The sequence below is a fragment of the Microcebus murinus genome, chromosome 1 (genome assembly GCF_040939455.1).
Source record: "Microcebus murinus isolate Inina chromosome 1, M.murinus_Inina_mat1.0, whole genome shotgun sequence".
In the NCBI taxonomy this organism is placed as follows: Eukaryota; Metazoa; Chordata; class Mammalia; order Primates; family Cheirogaleidae; genus Microcebus; species Microcebus murinus.
Genome location: NC_134104.1, coordinates 8758924 through 8770345, shown reverse-complemented (window position 1 = coordinate 8770345; position 11422 = coordinate 8758924). Strand labels below are relative to the sequence as shown.

The 11422-nt window shown below is 44.4% G+C and overlaps 1 pseudogene; it reads right to left on the bottom strand.

The window, feature by feature from the left end:
- Positions 1-859: 859 nt before the first annotated feature.
- LOC105881276 (large ribosomal subunit protein uL6 pseudogene) lies at positions 860-8111 on the bottom strand (annotated as a pseudogene).
- Positions 8112-11422: the final 3311 nt, after the last annotated feature.

Genomic DNA, 11422 nt, shown 5'->3' with positions numbered 1-11422 from the left:
AGGATCCTTTGAGCCCAGGAGTTTGAGGTTGCTGTGAGCTAGGCTGACGCCACGGCACTCACTCTAGCCTGGGCAAAAAAGTGAGACTCTGTCTCAAAAAAAAAAAAAAAAAAAAAAAAAAAAAAAAAAAAAAAAAAAAAAAAAAGGAAAGAAAAGAAAAGAAAAGAAAAGAAAAGAAAAACTGTCAGCTATATTCCAATATCCCAAAATATTACAGCACAGGGGGTCCACAAACCCTGGAATATAGGTAACATTATTTTCCTTTTTAGCAGATTGAAGATGTCCTTAGTAGCAAGTATATTAACTCACCTGTGTTTCCAGATTTTACAGACACCCTTTGCATTATATGTTTTGTCAGGAAACTAATGTTCACGGCTCAAAGGCAACAAATGTTTTATTTATTTTATTTGTTTAAAAAAGTCCCAAACCGGCCGGGCGCGGTGGCTCACGCCTGTAAACCTAGCACTCTGGGAGGCCGAGGCGGGCGGATTGTTTAAGGTCGGGAGTTCGAAACCAGCCTGAGCGAGACCCCGTCTCTACTAAAAAGAGAAAGAAATTAATTGACCAACTAAAAGTATATATACAAAAAAATAGCCGGGCATGGTGGTGCATGCCTGTAGTCCCAGCTACCCGGGAGGCTGAGGCAGAAGGATCACTCAAGCCCAGGAGTTTGAGGTTGCTGTGAGCTAGGCTGACGCCACGGCACTCACTCTAGCCTGGGCAACAAAAGTGAGACTCTGTCTCAAAAAAAAAAAAAAAAAAAGTCCCAAACCAATAGGTCTTTTATTGCATCATCAAAATTACAAATAGGTCTTAGGAGTCATCTGACATCTCCATGCGGCTGGACAACGTTTAGATCTTATTCACCAGCCTGCTGAACTGTTCCTTTCTCAGGGACATAGACGCCGTCCGAAACCTTTCTGGTATCCTTGTTTTTAACTACTGGGACTTGTCGAATCCAAGCAGCCGAAATTGAAACAAGCTCGATGTCATTTCCTTCAAGGATCAACTCATCTTTCTGTGCTTCAGGTATGGAACAAGCAACACGTGGTGGCCTCATCCGAACCCCGCGGGTGTATATTATCTAAGAAATTTCGTATTTCAACAAGAGACCCATTCTCCTGGATGATGACGTTGACGGGGAAGTGACCTCAGCTTGTGACGGGAGCCCGGCGTGACCCCCGTGATCACGGTCCACACGCGACTCACGCAGTGCGAACGGCGGCCAGTTCCTGTCTACTTCCCCACCATTTGCGAACCCGGAGCCTCTTCTTTCTCTTTCCAAGGAGACTGAGCTCTACGTTGATGTGGTTGAAGTCCCTCTGCAGGGTTCCTCGGGGACCCTTCACGATAACTGTGTGTTCCCTTAAGAGTGAGGTCAACACTTTCTGGAACGTCGACAATCTGATTGCTGAGAATGGTCTTCCTTCCCGCAGTAGATGCGGCAAAGAGAGGCAAAGAGGATGTCTTAGAAGGAGATTAAAGTTTGGGCAGGCAGATTTTTTTCCCAATATGCTTGCAAAGCTGAGATCATTTTTATACTTAAGTTTCTGAATATGTTTGCTTTCTTTAAAATAACAATAGGCTAAATCAGAGGAATTATAGTCATCATTCACCTTTTAAGTTGATGTTTCAATAGTAGCCCTTATTTTAGAGCTATTCTGTTAAATTGATTTTTTTTTACCAATTATCTCCCTTCTTGCTTTTTCAAAGATATTGAATATTGACAATCTTTGAAAGACACTGAAACAAAACATAATAAAAGCCAAATTCTCATCTTCATATTTTTGCTGTGAAAAACTAAAACAATGAAAGCGTATAGGTCACTCATTGCAGCTAAATGTTTCTTGCAAACATTAAAACTGTATTTTCACTTCAAATGGTAGTTGCTCAAATTTTTTCTTTTTCTTTTTCTTTTTTTTTTTAAGCTGGTCAAGTGAAGTAGTGATAGTGAAGAAGGAACAAAGGAATCTGTTACTGGTTGTGATATTAAAAAATCACTTCTAAGGAAATACTTTTCCCTTGGGGAAAAAAAGGGAATTTATTTGTATTTGGATATTTTTACCAAATATCCAATTTTTTTTAATCCCCAGGAGTTCCCAGAAAAAAATAAGGTGCAAGTTATTCAACATTCAACATGGAATCACCAGCTAGCACCCCGAATCTCTGAAGAGGGGTCCCCTCCAGAAAAGCAGAGATGGGAAAGGTGTTTCTCTGGCAGGAAGAGGGGGTTACGCCCGGCACACCTGAAGACCAGGAGGTCGTGGCCTCACCCCACTACCTAAAGGCATCTTAGAGCCCCGGGAGGCTTGGAGCTCCAGAAGCAAAACAAGCTCTACCTGCAGGTCCAGTGTAGAAAACTACAGAGAAGGACGCTGGTTGACCCTGCTTGCCTCCTCCGGTGACTCTGGGCCGATCACCCTGGTGGGGAGGATATGGCACCACAAGCGACACACCCCTGAGTCAGGGGCCCCCTGGGCTAGACAGCCCTCCCACCCCACACGGGACAGACAGGGAATGGCAGGACCCCAGAGGTGAAGGGCGAAGCCATTACAGGAGGGAGAGCTGCTAAACACACCCGAACCCCAGATTCCCGCCACAGACTTGCAGCCTGAGCAATTTCTGGACTGTCACCTTAAAAGGCAAAGAGTAAAAGGTATGAATACACTGAAATCCTTTTAGAGAGGAGTATCCAAAAAAAGACACTAAGATAAGAACCTAAGTTTAGCCAAGGGGATAATATGGGAAAAAAGATAAGGCGCTAAGACAGCCAAACATAGAAGTTTACAGAAACGAAGAGGATGAAAGGAATAAACTAAAGACCACTGAGACCTGTCATGTCGTGGCTCCTCCTGGCTCTGCAGACGGTATTTCCTTTAGTCCTCCTAAACAACCCGCACGATGCGTTATCGCCCCCAGCTAGAGCTGAGATGCCAGAGTCTTGCAAGGTCGCGTATGTCACCAGAGCTCACTGAGTCAGTTCCGTGGCAGAGTTGGAAACCCAGCCCGGGTCCGACTGTCCTCACACCTGCCCCGCACGCTTCGCATCTCCCCCTACACCTCCCTGTCTCCCCCGCCCTGCAGGGTTTCAAAGTCAATCATGAGGGTCTGGACCTGGCGCAAACGTTACTGAAGATGCGTGGCTAAGAATTCGGGGACCACTTTGAGCGTAACTGGAATGGAGGGAAGAGGACCCGAGAACCCAAGAATCGCAGCTTCACCGAGCACCGGCTGCTTCTGAGTCACGTGTTGAGTCGCCCTGGCGAGAAACCTGGGACAATGCATGACAGGAGTGTGTGATGAAAACAGGAGGAAGATGTCTGCGCTCTAACGCTGTGAGACTGGAAAAGAAGAAAAAGAAATGCATCAAAGGCAACCACGAAAGCTACCTGTCTGCCTTTGAAGATGGATGTAGTCTTTGTCCCAGGGAGAGAATATTCTGGAAGAGCTGGGCAACCCATAAAGGGGAGGGGGGAGGAGGAGGTGCCGCCTGCACCACTAAGTGGGCAAAGTACCAAACCAAAGCGAAGGCTTAAAATAATTATTAATACTGGATCTGAGGTTATCAAAGAGTAAGGAATGAAACGAGGAAAGAGGAAAGAATGCACTAAGTCAATGTTATTGATTTACACTGTGAAAGAAATGCCAGAACTATTATTTAGATGTCAAAATAACTCCAAGAAGAGTACAAGGCTGTTTTGATAATTTGAAACCAAATACCTGTCTTCTTTGAGATGAGGCTTTCAGACAGAGAGCCTCCAAAATCCCACCGCGATGCTCTGTGCGGGTCGTATTTCCTCTTCAAAGGTTAGGCCCTGTTAAATTATATGCAATTTCAAAAAGAACAAGTCGTCGTCCTACTTTGAGTCCCCTTCTCTTAAAAGCATGTTTTGACTAAGATTAATTTATAGCCCAAGGAGATCTGGAGAAAGGAAAAGGCCTTGAAATTGCAAGTAAAAATAACTAAGAATTCCCGCCGCTGCTTGAATATCAAGTAACGCTGTTTGGGGAATCGGACTGGCTTGCAGAGCTACTGGACAGGCTGTAGGTTTGCAAGAGTCCAGCGGACACTTCGGGGAGTGTGGGGGGGTCATGCTAGACGCCACAGGGCACAGAGTGGCCTCCAGGGGAGCCCAGCCCAGGGCGGTTGGCCGAGCCTCTGAGCGGTTCATCAGATCAGCGGCGTAAAGTGGGAAGAATGAGGATACTTAGGTCCTCACGGGAGGGTGGAGAGGCTGCTGAGTGAAGGCCATGCAGCACTTGAGAAGGCTCAGTCCAGGTTCCATGTGACTAGGAAGAAAGAAAGAAAAAGACAGAGAGAGAGAGAGAGAAGGCGCGGCAGGATGGCAGGGCACATCTTCGTCCAGGCTTTTGCAAAGTGTGCTTGTCTCTTGTGGACACCTGCCACTCGAGCGCTCAGATCCCAACGGCCACACACGTGCTATTAGAGAACTGTTTCCATACTAAAGAAGACTATTGACTTTATTAGATTTTTCCATAATGTATCACTTATATTTTCTTTAAAAAAAAAAAAAAAAAAACACTTCCCAGTACCTTTTTAAAGCTTGCCTTATGTATGTTAAGAATCTCCTCATCAGTCACACATGGGACACTTGCTTACCAAACAGGTAACTAGTTATTAAGGACACCTGAAGGGGCCCCAGGAGCACCTACTGACGCTGGGCAGACTATGGCTTATTCACCTGCCTTAAAAGACAAACTTCCTTATACCTCTCGGCTTTTACACATACTCGCTTTAATAATTCCGTTTCTAGCATTTTTTTTTTTTGATTACTCAGATGCAAATTACTGGTAGGAAAAGATGTTTTAACAGGATAAAGGATTAAGTATTTGCACAGTGGCTTTGATCTGAGGCATTTCCTGAGTCCCTGGGTGTGCAGCTCTGGCCCAATACTTACTTCCTCAGAAAGGGGAGCCACTCGTTTGCTCAGGCGGCTGCAACAAAACCCCACAGACTGGGTGGCTTTTATTTTCTCGCATTTATTTTCTCACAGTTCTGGAGACTGGAAGTCCAAGATCAAGATGCTAGCAGGTTTGTTTTCTCCTGAGGACTCTATCCTTGGCTTGCCGCCGTCTCACAAGGTCATCCGTGCATGTGCACCCCGAAGTCTCTCCATACCTGTCACATGAATTGGGTCCCCACCCTTATGACCTCATTTAACCCTAATCATGCCCTTAAAGGTCCCATCTCCAAATACAGTCACATTGGGGGTTAGGACTTCAACGTAGGAATTTTAGAGGAATACAAATCCAGTCCATGATAGAGGATATCCCGGAAACATTATCAAGAATCAATTATTAAAGCTCTGTAGAATGGTGGAAGAGTTTAGGTCTTACTCTGCCTTAGCTTGACCCCACAGCTCCAGCAATGTGAAACACACCATGGGTTACCATACCCTGAAATAAATCAACTATGTATATAATAAAAGCACTGTGTCTGTGGCAAGGAATTGGTCATATTTCTAATCTTCATTTGTAATATAATTAAAAGGGGCTTTCACTCAATCAGAAACCCTTAGACATTCCTTTCATATCCAAATGATAAAGTATGTCAAAATACATATCTTAGAACCCATTTGTACTTAACTTCTGAAGGGGAAAAAATATGGATACAGCATTTAATAAATAAGGGACAAGGGCTTTTCACTCAATGTCCTTATGATTGAAAAACTGCTGCTGCTAATAGCAGCTTAATAGCAGTTACTATTTCAATGGACAATGAAGACATAATACACAAGGCACTTAATCCAAGATGTATAAAATCTGTGCAAATTGTCAAATGCGACTAGCTGATGGGGATTTATGGTTTCTGGGGCTGAATCACTACTGGCTTGTGGTACTTACTATCTTTACTTTCTTATCAAGATACACAGCTATAAAACTCCATGAAGATTGACAAATATCTGTTCTGCAAATGGGTTACCGTGATTATTTAAGGGAGAGGTAAGCTCCTAGAAACATTCCCAGATCGTGTTAAATTGTATGCATGTAACCATTTCAGACAGATTTAACCAACCCCTATTGATGGATCTTTCTGAACTTCATCATGCCCTACCTTTTAGGCAGCTCCCAAGTTTTCTATCAGTTGTCCCACACCTGAACCATCACAGTGAAAATGTGCCGGTGCCTTCTTAGCCTAACCTCCTGCCTCAGCCTCCCCAGTAGCTGGGACTACAGGTGCATGCCACGATGCCCGTTTTCAGTAGAGACAGGGTCTCGCTCTTGCTCAGGCTGGTCTCCAACTCCTGACCTCAAGCGATCCTCCTGCCTTGGCCTCCCAGAGCGCTAGGATTACAGGCATGAGCCACTGCACCTGGACCCCCATTTATTTTTTTTATTCTTTATTATTTTCTCCTTGCTTCCAGCTTTGGATTACTTTATTTTAACCCACTTGTTTTTGTATGACTACACCTTTATGCAATGTGGCCAACTTTCCATGGAGTCTCCTCTTTAAATTTCTCTAATGCTAGACAGTCGTGGTGATAAAGATCCACTAACAATTATTAGCCAAGTGACAGAAAAGAAAAATACCTCTGTGATAGAAACACAAGAATAGCCCATAATACAGACTATTTTTTTAGTAAAGATATTTGTGTATTTATGGCGTATTTTGCCATAAGATACCTGATTCAATGCATGCATGGCTGGTAATGGCGTCAGAATTGGGAAATACTCACTGTTAACACTTGCTGTAAAGCCGGAAGTGACCACAATCCACTTCCTCCCATCAATGGCAGCGAGGGTGTAAAGAGCTCCCCCAGGCGGGAGCTCCACTCTCCAATTCCTTTTCTGACTGCTGTTCCCAGATGATTGACCCAGAAAACAAAATATGGGGACATTAGCCACATTCTCCTACTGCTATTTCAAGGGTGCTATTCTTCAGTGAGGAATATTTACAGCACAAAGCATTATACTCACATGCAAGTCCGGGGTAGAAACCACTTAGTCACTTGGTTTAGAGTAAATAAGACAGCCTCAACATTCCCCAGCTGGACTGAACTTCACATGGGCTTATTCCTAACTCTAGACCCCAAAATCTCTTCTCTTACAGCATCTTCTTTAGAAAACTTGTAATTGTCAATTATGTCCTGGGCACGTTGAGATACGTGTAAATCTTTTGTAAAAGCCTCGTGCTGGTTTTACACGCTAGCAATGTCTTTCTCGGGGACCTGAAAGCTATCCCTTTGCCACGTCGTTCCACGGTGAGCAGGTCTATGCAGACCTGTCAGGCTTCAGTCTGAAATGTCCGTTCTTGGAAAGCCCTTGGCTGAAGAATGAGAGTTTATCATTTCTATAACTTTACTCTTCATAAAGAATAAGGAAAAAAATCTTTTTCACTCAGCTTCAAAGAGTTACTTATTTCCCGATTAACAAAGGATTCATAATTTCTTCATGGAAAAATTTTTATAAAACATCTGTTGTGGCCAGGCACAGTGGCTCACGCTTACGATCCTAACACTCTGGGAGGCCAAACCAGAAGGATTGCTTGAGTTCAGGAGTTCCAGACCAGGGTGGGCAAGAGTAAGACCCCCACTGGACATTGTGGCATGCGCCGTCCCAGCTACTCGGGAGGCTGAGGCAGGAGGATCGCTTGAGCTCAGGAGCTTGAGGTTGCTGTGAGCTATGTCAATACCACTGCACTGGGCAACAGAGTGAGACTTTGTCTTAAAAAAAAAAGGAAAAAAAGACATCTGTTGTGAATAGCAAGCTGTTTGAGAAGTATATATTTGTTTACAGTGAACTTGAATGATATTAATCATCATTGCCATTTATTTATTTTTTGCATTCATTCAATAAGTACTCGTTGAGTTTTGAACGGAAGCTAGGCCTGGTCCTAAGGATGCGTCCAGTGGCAGGCAGTGAGCCCCAGCCTGCGGGAAGCTTCAGTCCAGCATCAGCACAAGCGTAGCAGTTTGGAGAGCCTGAGTGTGCTTTCTCCTTTTGCCTTTCTCTCTGCTCCGATCTTGGCGACGTCCCTCTGCTCAGGGGCAAGATGATGGTTACAGAAGGAATGCAAAGAAATAGACCAAGGCGATATTCTCCTCCGTGCATTCAAAAGGAAGATTCTGCAGGAGGAGCTCGCCATTCATGCTGGGCTGTGGAACTACAAAAGGATGTCCAGATATTTTCTTCCTCCCTTTGGCGTAGCCAAAGCCAGGCGTGGAGGAATAAACCAGGAAACATTCATAAGGGAGGTCTGGGCACAGCCTGCCCCTATCTAGCCTGCCTGAGTGAGCCGTGGTGAGGAAAAGGGAGCCCAGAGCCCAGAGGGCAAGCCAGGCCAACAGGTGCTGCAGTTTTCAAGTGAGGACATCCAGGCAGAGGTTCCTGGCCTTTGTACATACATATGTCAGGTTACGGAAGGAGCCACCTGACTGGCTGTCCCATATCCCAATCCCGGGCCTGGACACATCCTTATAAATTTGACAGTTCAGCTCAAAAAGCAAAATCATTCCAAAGGAGGCCTCGAAGATGAGCTATCCTGGGCCACTGCCATGCCCACGGGGCACCAACCCTGAGCTGAGAGCCAGCAGGCCAATGACTCCCCAGAGGGCAGCTGGATCCCCGGCCAGGGGCCAGGCAGAGAGCAAGGCTCGGGGATGTGCAGGCAGCAAAAGCCAGAGAGAAGGAGATAGCAGATGTGTCCCCGAGATAGTGCCTGAGTCCAGGGAACAGACTGCAAGTCCACCAGTTACAGACAGGAGAACCAGCCTGGGAGGGAAGACATGCAAACCCCCATGTCTTCTCACACTCCGAAGCCATCTTAGGGACAGATGCTTTAGACTGTTACCTAAAGGAGCATTTAAAGTCAACTGGGGCTTTTTAAATTAAATTGACCGAGCCCAAGATTTAAATTGGATGGGACTAAACTGGAAGCCGTATTTCACCCACCAACCTGGGGAGTGGGCTCAGGCGAAGACCAGACCAACTGCAGCTGAGATACAGGAATCACATGGCCTCTTAGTGTGAGTCAAATTAATGACCCTGCATGGTGCTCACCACTTCTTGTGCCCATTTTACAGATGAAATGGTGGGGCACAGGGCACATATAGGCTGTCTTCGGTCACAGAACTAATCAGTGGTACATGGGGACTCGAACCAGGGGCCCACTCTAGGCCTCGTGCCTGCAATGCATACCCCCATGGCCCAGGTGAGAAGACAGCCAGGCGAACAGCTCAGCTTATCCACATGGCCCCTACATCAGCAGGAAGATGCCCTGTGTAGTTTCAAACATCAAAGCGGAAGTCCCCTTCAGCAAGGGAAGCTTTGCGATTGCCATGTATCTCGTGCCCAATGACACACTCTGCCCTCAACACTAAAAAATAAATATAAAAAAATAAAAATAAAAAGCACATAACAGCACCAGCAATAATTAAAGACGAGATGAGAACAATGAAGAGAAAAGGAAAGTTCGAACAGGTCTCCTGTGAGAGTTGTATTTTTAGGGAAAGTAAGAGAGGGAAAAGAATGATCTTTCTCTTGATGACTCTGTATCAAATTCTGAGGTTTGATTAAAGAAATGACCTTGAACCATAGCAGAGAAAAATAAAAGACAATTTCCAGTAAGTATGCCAGTTCAAATTAATGATTTACTTTTTATTTTTAAACTGAATTCAGTGGAGATTTACATGCATTAGGTTACAACGATTAACATTTGAAATTTGACCTTGAAATAATCTTTACATTCTAAATTCTTAATGATCAAAACAATGTTCTCAGTGACTAAAACATATTAGCAATTAATTATTAAAGGAGAATAATTGCAAATACACGTTCCTAAAATCTCAAGGCTTTTAAACCATTTGTACAAATGACTGGACATTTTTTAAATTTTCAAAAGGAAAAAAAACCATCTGATTCTCATTTTCATTGTCAATACAACAACAACAAAAGGTACATATTTCTCTGCCTCTTATTTTTTATCATCTTGCAAGCTAGAAACACACCCAACTACTTTTGATCCCATTAAAGCCAAAGAAAGAAAACAAAATTGTTCTGTATAAATCTGTGACATTAAAAAATAACCCCCAAAGTTTCTTAAGTAAGGTTAATAAAAGGTCAGCCATTTTTATTATTTTTATATATAATTTAACAACACATACATAGGACATGATCTTCATGCTACACCTAACAAATGATTACTCCCAAACTGGTAATAGGACAAGTTGAGCTACCTAGAAAACTGGATCTTCCTGAACAATTTTTACAGAGTAATAAACATTCAAGAACCCACAACCTACACCACCACTAATAAATAACCCCACACCTCCATAAATAGGAGAAGGTTCTGAAGAAAAACTTAACCATATCTCAGGCCATAGAGAAAAATAATTCAACCAGATATTTGTCCAATGTATTGTAAGCAATCCCTGCCGATGCCGTGGCTTCTCTCAGCTTGAATGCTCCTATCTGAGTAGGTTTCTTCTGACAGAAGGAACCCTGGAATGTGCACAGGCCGAGGCTGATTGTGGCTTCCTCTAGCCAAGGTTGTCCCAGGGCCAGGACAGGGCGGCCCAGGTGCACTGGCCTCCCAAGGGCTGATGGCCACATGTGGCCAGTTGTCTGGAGGAAGATAAAACACACCCCCTAACCTCTCCCCAGTCCAGCCTCTTACCCATGAGATCCCATCAGAAATGACAAAATTTAATGAAGAAAACCAAAAAAAGATAAGGCAATTTTCTGGGGCATTTAACCTGTCATTTCCTGAGTCGTCAAACATTACTTTTCACAATTTGCTCTTTATCCAGCATTACCATATATTTTGTCCAATATAAAGGAGAGATATTTGAAATGATACCTGTGTTAATTTTCTTTCTTTTTTTCTTATTATTATTTTTTATTTTTCTTTTTAGAGACAGGGCTTCACTCTGTTGCCCAGGCTGAGGTGCAGGGGTGTGATCATAGCTCACCCCAGCCTCAAACTCCTGGCCTCAAGCGATCCCTCCCACCACCAATTCAGCCTCCCAAAGTGCTGGGATTACAGGCGTGAGCCACCATGCCAGCCCTGTGCTAATTTTCCATTGCTCATTACAAATTGTCACAAACCTAGTAGCTTAAAGCAACACAAATCTATTGTCTCATGGTGTCGGTAGGCCAGAAGTCCTGCGCATCTGAACTGGGTTCCCTGCCCAGGATCACGCAAGGCTGAAATCAGCTTGTTCGCCAGGTGCGTCCTCATTTGGAGGTTCAAGGAGGGAAATAGGTTTCCAAGCTCCCTGAGGTTGCTGGCAGAATTCGTTTCCTTGTGGCTGTGTGACTGAGGTCCCCTCTGCTTACTCACTGTCAGCTGGGGCCCGCTCTCAGCCCCTGCAGTCCACTCTCAAGCTCTTGGCACGTGGCCCCCTCAACAGGCCCTCTTGCACTTCAAATCTCAAATTAGTAGTAGAAGGGAACTTTCTTC